This window comes from Phyllostomus discolor, chromosome 10 (assembly GCF_004126475.2).
Source record: "Phyllostomus discolor isolate MPI-MPIP mPhyDis1 chromosome 10, mPhyDis1.pri.v3, whole genome shotgun sequence".
Lineage (NCBI taxonomy): Eukaryota > Metazoa > Chordata > Mammalia > Chiroptera > Phyllostomidae > Phyllostomus > Phyllostomus discolor.
The window spans coordinates 66942664-66952355 of NC_040912.2; the positions used below are offsets into that span (position 1 = coordinate 66942664).

Below are 9692 nucleotides of genomic sequence, written 5' to 3' on the forward strand. Positions count from 1 at the left end.
CAATCAGACAAAGACATCACATAGAAAGAGAATCATGGACCATATCGCTTGTAAATATTGTCACAGTAATCCTAAACAAACTAAAATAGAACTGAATCAGTAAGTATTAATGGGGTGAATGTAATATTATGTAAAAAAATAAATGACAATGTCAATATAATCACTTCAATAGATGCAGAGAAAGCAGTAGATAAAATACAACACACATTCATGATAAAATCAACTCATACACACACACATTATACAACAAACTAGGATTACAAAGGGACAGTCACAACCTGATAAAGCATTGTATGATTTTTTATCATATTTAATGTTAAATGTTTTTTTCTTAACAAAAGGAACAACACAAAAATATCTGTTCTCACTACCTCTAATCAATATTATATTTTACTAGCCAGAAAAAATATGAAAGGAAAGGAAATAAACCCATCCAGATTGGAAGAGAAGAAGAAATGCTGAGTTTATTTACAGATAAATTAACCATACATGGAATTTACCAAAAAAATACAAATTTGAATTAATAAACATGCTTATATGCTTTTCAGACTACAAGGTCAATATAAAATGTATTGCCTTTCTACATAACAGCATGAACAACTTGAAAACTTAGGAAACGACTTCATTTACAATAGCATGAAAAAAATGAATACTTAGGGATAAAGTTAACTAAATAAGCTCAACACTTGTACACTGACAATTACAGAACATTTTTGAAAGACATTAAAAAAGTCCTAAATAAATGCACAGATACTTAGTGCTTATGGAATGTCAAAATTCCTTTTAAAAGGAAAAAATAATCCTTAAATTATTCTGTTGATTCCATGCAATCCCTATACAATTCCAGCTGTTACTTTTGTGTCTATGTAAATTGACAAGCTGATCCTTAAACCACATAGAAATGAAAAGGTCCCAGATTAGTCAACAGAATCTGAAAAACAACAAAGTTGGAGGGCTCATGCTTCCAGGTTTCCACATTTACGCTAAGCTACAGCAGTCCACATATGGTGGAATTGCATAAGCTTCATGTAGATAAAAAAGATGTAACTGAGAGATTCAGAATAAATGCATAATTATTATCAGTTTATTTTAGACAAGCTTGCCAAGATACTTTAATAGGAAAAGGATGATATTTATAACAAATCATGCTGTGACAACTGGATCTCCACATGCAAAAGAATGATAGTTGACCCCTATGTTACATTATGCAAAGAGCTACAATTATAAAATGCTTATAAGAAAATACAGAAGTATCTCCTATATGTAATGATTTCTTAGGTATGATATCAAAATCACAAACAAAAACAGAAAAATGACACTGATTTGACTTCATAAGATTTAAAACTTTTGTACCTCCAAGGATATGTCTAAAAGAGAAACAACACATTGCATTAGAGTAAAATTTTAAACTCGTATATCTAATAATGAACTTGTATCGAGAACATATAAAGGATGTATAACAATAAGAAAACAAATGACCCAATTAAAAATTCACAAATGATTTTAGTAGACATTTTTGTAAAGAAAATATACAATGTTTAATAAGCACATGAAAAGATGTTCAATACTACTAGTTATAAGGGAAATTCAAATCAAAGCCACAGTGAGATACCACATCATATTCACTAGAATAGCTAAAATTAAATTTAAAAAGACAACAAAGTATTGACAAAAAGTTTCCTATATAAGAACTTTCCTATTTGTCGATGGGATTGTGAAATGATAGGGACAGGTGGGAAAATAGCTCGATAGTATCAGAAATGTTATCTATAGACATATAGTCAATTGAAAACATATGTCCACATTAGTTCTGACTGGTGTGGTTCATTCGGTTGAAGTATCATCCCATAAACCGAAAGGTCATGTGTTCAATTCCTGGTCAGGGCACATGCCTAGGTTGTGAGTTTGGTGCCCATTCAGGCACCAGAGCACATGTGAGGCAACTGATCTCTCTCTCCCTCTTTCTCTCTCTCTTCCTTCTCCTTTCTCTAAAATCAACAATCATGTCTGCAGATGAGAATTAAAAAAAAAAAAACTCTCCACAATAAAACTTGTACAGATAGTATCCTAGCATCATTATCCATATTAATAAAAAATTGGAAACAACCCAAATGCCAATAAATGACTATGAATAAACAAATGTGGAATAGTCATACAATGGAATATAATTTAGCAATACAGATGGGGACATATATGCTACAGTGTAGATGAACACTGAAAACCTATGCTAAATGAAAGAAGTCAGACATGTTTAAAATGCCACATACTGAATAATTCCATTTATATTAAATCACCTGAAGAGGCAAATACATAGAGACAGAAGATTTATTTGTATTTTCCAGGAACTGGGGAGGTAGAGTGGAGAGTAGCTGTGGATGGGTTTTTTTGGGGGGTGATAAAGTGCTCCAAATAGGGGTGATGATGGCACAACTATGTAAATATACTAATAACTACTTAATTATACAAATTTGAACAGGAAAAATTTTATAGGTTATATATTATATATAAATAAAACTGTTATTTCAAAAATAGATTAGTGTTAAGAGTATGATCATTCACATTTGTTATTTATGAATAAGTTAATTTTTTTCTCTTAAATTGTATTTATTTTTTAACTTTATTTTTAATGGCATTTATTATTGTTATTCAAGTACAGCTTCTCCATTTTCCTCCCACCACTCCCCCTGTCCCACCCATCCCCACCTCCAGCCCTTGATCCTACTACCCTCCTTTGGCTTTGTCATGTGTCCTTTGTACATGTCTTTTGATGGCCTTTCCACTATTTTCCCCTATTATCCCTCTCCCCTTTTCCCTCTGGTTACTGACAGTTTGCTCTTTATTTCAATGTCTCTGATTATATTTTGCTTGCTTGTTTGTTTTGTTGATTAGGTTCCACTTAGAGGTGAGATAATATGGTATTTGTCTTTCACTGCTTGCCTTATTTCACATAGTATAATGCTCTCCAGTTCCACCCATGCTGTCATGAAGGGTAGGAGCTCCTTCTTTCTTTCTGCTGTGCAGTATTCCACTGTGTAAATGTACCATAGATTTTTGATCCACTCTTTACTGATAGACACTTAGGTTTCTTCCAACACCTGGCTGTTTTAAATTGTGCTTCTATGAATATGGGGGTACATAGGTTCTTTTAAATTGGTGTTTCAGGATTCTTAGGATATAATCCCAGCAGTGGAATTGCAGGGTTAAAAGCAGTTCCATTTTTGCTTTTCTGATGAAGTTCTATACTGTTTTACACAGTGGCTGCACCACTCTGCATTCCTATCAACAGTGTACTAGGGTTCCCTTTTCTCCACAACTTTACCAGCACTTGTTTGTTGATTTGCTTGTGATGGCCATTCTGACTTGTGTGAAGTGGTATCTAATTGTGGTTTTAATTTGCATCTCTCTGATGGTTAGTGATGCTGAGCACCCTTTCATATGTCTCTGGGCCCTCTGGATGTCCTCATTGGAAACGTGTCTGTTCAGGTCCTTCGCCTATTTTTTATTTGGATTATTTGTCTTCCAGGAGTGGAGTTGTGTGAGTTCTTTACATGTTTGGGACATCAAACCCTTGTCCAAGGTATCATTTACAGATATATTTTCCCATATGGTGTTTTCCCTCTTTATTTTGCTGATGTTTTCTTTAGCTTTGCAGAACCTTTTTAATTTGACGAAGTCATAATTTATTCTTTCCTTTATGTCCCTTGCCCTAGGGGACATATTGGTGAAAATATTGCTACATGGAGTATCTGAGATTTTTCTGCCTCTTTCTCCTCTAGGACTTTTATGGTATTGCAATTTATATTTAAGTCTTTCATCCATCTTGAGTTTATTTTTGTGTATGGTGTAAGTTGGTGGTTGAGATTAATTTTTTATTTTTTGTATGTAGCTATCTAGATCTCCAAACATGATTTGTTGAAAAGGCTATTTTCATTTTATGCTTCTGCCCCATTTGTCCAATATTAATGAACCATAGAGACTTGGGTTAATATCTGGGCTCTCTATTCTGTTCCATTGATTTATGTGTCTTCTTATGTCAGTACCAGTCTGTTTTGATTACCATGGCTTTGTAATATAGTTTTATATCAAGTGTTGTGATCCCTCCTATTTTTTTATTCTTTCTCAAAATTGTTCTTGCTGTTTGGGGTCATTTATGGTTCCATATAAATTTTTGAAATGTTTGTTCTATATCTATGAAATGTGTCATTGGTATTTTAATAGAGATTGCATTGTATCTGTAGATTACATTGGGTAGTATGGACATTTTGAAGATGTTAAGATGTTAATTCTTCCAGTCCACAGACATGGAATATGCCTCCATTTGTTTGTTCCTTTTTAAATTTCTTTTTACAATGTTGTGTAGTTTTCTGAGTACAGATCTTTTACCTCATTGGTTAGTTTTATTCTAGGTACTCTGTTTTTCTTGTTATGAATAATTTCATTTAGAGAATATTTTTTCTGTTATATTGTTTATGTTTTGTTATTGTGTTGTGTGAATTCCTTATATAATTTGGATATCAGCCTCCTACCAGACATATCATTTGTGCATATATTCTCACATTCAGTAGGTTGTCTTTTTGTTTTGTTTCAGGCAAAATGACTATTATCAAAATGTTAACAAATAACATATTGGTAAGAATGTGGTAAAATAGGAACAATTGTGCACTGTTGGTGGAACTGAAAATTGGTGCAGCCACTATGGAAAATAGTATGGAGATTCCTCAAAAAATTAAAGTATATCTACCATTCAACCCAAAAATTCTACTTCTGAGTGTTTATCTAAAGAAAATAAAAACACTAATTTGAAAAGATGTATGGACACCTATGGTCAAGCAACATCAATTAAAATAGCCAAAATATGGAAGCAACCTTGATGACCACTGATATATAAATGGAAAAAGATGTGGAAAAAGATACAAATTTCATGCAGCAATAAACAAGAATGAAATATTGTCATTTTAGAAAACATGGATTAATAGAACCTATTATGCTGAGTAAAATAATTTAGAGAGACAAATACCAGATGATTTCACTTATGTGTGGAACATAAAAATACAAAACAATTTAACAAACAACCCCCCTCCTCACAAAAACAGACTCACAGAAACAGAGTCCAAAGTGATGTTTGTCAGAAGAGTCAAGGCAGAGGAAATGGGTGAAAAGGGTAAAAGAGAATATAGTCAATAATACTGTGATACATTTGCATGGTGACAAATGGTTACTAAAATTAGGTGGGTGATCAAATTGTAAGGTATAAAAATGTCAATTCACTGCAATGTACACCTGTAACTAACATAACTAAGATTTCACTGCATACCTATTATTATTAAATTTATATAAAGAATAGTCATATGGATGGATATACGTGTGTGTGTATAAGTACATATGAAATATTTTAAATGAATTAACTCCTATGGTGAGACTTGTAATAATCAAAATGAATTTTTAATGCTTATTTTATTCACATCCATTATGTTTATAAATCTTTATATCCTTCCATAATATAGAAATTTTTTAAAACTTTAAATTTTTAATAAAATCTAGAAATCAGGAAAATATCAAAAAGTTGATATTGAACAAGTTGATATTTCAACAAAAATGAGATCAGCAATACAGATAAGGGAATGTTGAATGGAATCAAACATGCGATATTTTAAAATGAAAGTCAAAGTAGCCATCTTTTCTTTTGTGAAGTAAATTCAGTCACCATATTTTACATTATTTAAACTAATGTTAAATATGTCAATCATATTTCTGGTTGGAGAATTTCATTAAACTAATAAATGCAGCAGCAAACATTTATCATAAAAATCACCAACCACTAGTTAATTGTCCTACTTTGGCATTATTAACTTTATTAATTTTCTTTATTAGTGTTGCTTTACAAATCAGTTTGTAGAATTTACAGTCAAAATGGAACAGTAGGTTAACACTATACTTGCCTCTTCCCATAATCACTTGAAAATTACAACTAAACTACAAGGCAATCATGATTGAAAACCGCCTTAAGTCTAGCTGAACATAAGTCCTATTACTAAGAATATGCAGAAGAAGGTAAGTGGATAATGGTATGATTGTAGAGGCTACAAAAGAGCTGTTCTCTTACCCACATGGGGTGGTTAAAAATCAGGAAGGGTATCCACGGGGAGTGAGGGGTCCCAGCACAGGGTTCTAGTGCCAAGAAGAGAAGTCTCTATAACTTCTTACTGTGAAAACCAGTGGAGATTGTGGTTGAATGGGATGGAGGGCCTCTGGAATCCCAGGCATTCTTCCTTAAGGGCTGGTGCATGGACTTAATTACTGATTACCTCTGAACTGCACGAGTGGTATGTCAGTCCCAAAGACACCAAAAACATAGAGAAGAGGAATTAAATTGGCTGGCTTAAGGGAGAGGGCTGAAGGACCAGCTTTCTGGCAGAGGCCAGCTTTCTGGCAGAGGTTACAAAGTGCTAGAAGAGGCCATGTTTCCTTTCTGAGCCTTCACTCTGAAAGCACAAACAGATGCCATATCTGAGCCTCCATTAACCTGACACTGTTTGCCCAACCTTGGTGATTACCCTATACCACACCTCGCCCAACTTGTGGGTCACCCATGTGAATTTCAGTAACTTTTCCATACGAACAACCTGACTTGGATCATGATATAAGCTCTCCAAAAATCTTTCAAAGGTTCACAAACCCCAAACAAGCAGCATCTGGACCCAGTGTGCCCTATAACTCTTGTTAAGCAGGCATAAGTCTGGCACTAGGAGCAGCCTGCCTTAGTTCACAGATTAGCATGTCCCAGGGACCTCTAATCCTCTCCAAAGTGCCAACAATCTACTAATCAATTTGTGACTCATATCAAGTGGCCCTGGACCAGGCACAAGCAGCAGCTGACCTTGGCTTGTACCTCCTAAGAGGCCCCAGAACTAATATGCCCAGTGGGCAGTATTGTACCACACCAAAGAACCAACCAACAACCTCCACTGACAACACACAAAAGGCAGACACTACAGGGACCAGAGCCCCACTAAAAAGGATTCTGCCTCATACAGTAAGCCTCTCACAACAGCTACTTCCCTGTAGTCATGGCCAGTCCTCACAACCAATCAACCTGAGGGTCAATCACCTTCATTTATATTTCAACAGCAATAAGAGATAAACTGAAACAGGAGGGCACACACAAGAGAAAAACACATGTGGGGCAACAAGCTCAGATCATCAGGGAGACTGTGTCACTGGGCTTCAGAGGACACCTACAATTTAAGGCCACTCTACCAAGACCAAAAGATATAGCAGCTATACCTACTACATAGAAATAAACACAGGAGAGCAGCCAAAATGAGGAGACAAAGAAACATGTTCCAAATAAAAGAACACAAAAACACTCCAGAAAAAGAACTAAACAAATTAGAGACAAGCAATCAACCATATGCAGAGTTCAAAATGTTGGTTATAGGAATTTTCTATTATCTCAGTGAGAACATCAACTAAGAGATAAGAAATATAAAAATAGAGACAAAATATTTTTAAAAAGACCCAGTCAGGAATGATAAGTTCAATAAATGAAATAAAGAATGCATTGAAGGAAATCAACAGTAGATTAGATGAGCCAGAGAGTAACATCAATGATTTGGATAGTATAATATTAGAAAACAACCAATCAAAACAATAAAAGATTAATAACTTATGCATAATAAAAGGAAAAGAGAGAGATCCATAAATTGAAAATTTATTTGAAAATAAAAACCAATAATGGAAAACTTCCCTAACCTGGTAAAGAAAATAAACATATAAGTCCAGGAAGCTCAGAGAGTCCTAGACAAGATAAACTCAAAGAGACCATAACCAAGACACATCATAATTAAAATGCCAAAGATTAAAGACAAAAAGAAAATCTTTTATTGAGGGGGAGAGAAATGTTGATTGGTTGCCTCTCATATGTACCAAGCCTGGGACCAAACCCACAACCTAGACATTGCCCTGACCAGGAATTGAACTGGCAAACTTTTACTTTTCAGGGTGAGGCTCAACCAACTCAGCCCGACTGTTAAGGAAAAAGACAGAATCTTAAAAGATGCAAGAGGAGAACAGTTAGTCACCAACAAGAGGACTCCCATAACTGTCAAATGATGCTGGGAATTGCCTTGCCTGGTTTCAGGAGCTGTACTCACTGACAGGCAAAAAGACCCCATGGCTAGGGGACTTTGGGACCATAAGCCCCTAAGGAGACAGAATTTATTCTCCCATCAGGGGTGCAGCCTCTGCCCTCTTTACTTCACCTTGCTTGGACCCTGGAGAATGGCTAGAGTGTCAGTGATGAGTACGATTCCTCAAGGAAGAAACAACTTCAGACAGGCACAGTAGCAAAGGGACCATCAGGGAAGGACTTAGGGGGTTGTGGAGGAGGGACAAAAGACCCTCACCCCTTGGCTTTATCATAGCCTGAGTCCTAATTCTATCTGTAAAAAGTATCCTAATCTTTTGACTGCCTTACTTCCCTTGCCTGTTTCAGGCCTGAAGCAATGCTGAAGGGTGGTGTGTGGGGGTGTGAAGCTCTGTGCTAGAACTGGTGATTCCTGTGAAACTTGCTTTGCTAAGAATGTCTTCTACTTAAATATTAAGGGTCCAAACACAATATAAGTTTGTTTCCCAAGGTTTTACAGCCAATTGGCATCATCCTGTCTACCAGACCCTGACTCAAAAGGACCCCCATGATCCCAGAAATGTTATCTGTAAACCATACCTCCTTTCTTTGATATGCATCCCTATGCAAGCTAAAGTCAATAAAAATCCATCGAGAGAGAGGCTCAAGACCTTTTTCCTCTGAGAGACTAGGCAGCCTTTCCTCCCTAAGCAGCTTATGTCTTGGTAGATTTATTCTCATCTGCAGCAGCCAGGATAGCTCTGCGAGACAAAGCTACCCCACAAACTGATTTCTCAGCAGAAACTTAGCAGGCCAGAAGGAAATGGCATAAACATATTCAAAGAGTTGAAAAGTATGGGCCTACAAAATAAGATTACTCTACCCAGCAAAGTTATGATTTAGAATCAAAGGATAAATAATGACTTTCACAGACAAGAAGAAGCTAAAGAAGTTCATCCCTACCAAACTAGTATTACATGACATGCTAGAGATATATATTTAAGAATAATAAAAGCCAAAGAACTTATATGTATGACCCATGAACATGAACTAAGGGGGGAGAATGCATGTGGGAGGGGTGGTACAGGGGAGAGAGGAATAAAGGAAGGAAAATGGGGTAACTGTAATAGCATAATCAATAAAACATTTTCAAAAATAAAAAATAAAATAAAATATAAATAACTACATATCTATTAACAATTACTTTAAATGTAAATTGATTAACTATTTCAATCAAAAGTGATAGGGTGGCTGAATGAACAACAAAACAGGACCCTGTGGACAAGAGACTGACTTCAGATAGAAAGGCACACAGACTGAAAGTAAAAGGATAGAAAAACATTTCATGGAAAAGGATACAAAACAAACAAAAAGCTAAGGAAGCAATACTTAACCAGACAAAATAGACTTCACAACAAAGGCTACAACAATAGACCAAAAAAAAAAAGAAAAAGGACCCAGCAATTCCACTTCTGGGTATTTATCAGAAGATATCCAAAACATTGATTCTAAATGACATTGTATCATTATTTATAATAGCCAAGATGTGGAAACAATATAAATGTCC

The 9692-nt window shown here is 35.2% G+C and overlaps 1 long non-coding RNA gene across 1 annotated transcript; it reads right to left on the reverse strand.

Annotated features, from left to right (window-relative positions):
- Positions 1–639: 639 nt before the first annotated feature.
- On the reverse strand, positions 640–9396 carry LOC118496997. The gene is made up of 3 exons (XR_004899539.1): positions 9312–9396; positions 1307–1318; positions 640–652 (listed from the first exon to the last, which is right to left on the reverse strand). It is a non-coding gene; the product is annotated as an uncharacterized LOC118496997 (long non-coding RNA).
- Between the last annotated feature and the right edge of the window lie 296 nt (positions 9397–9692).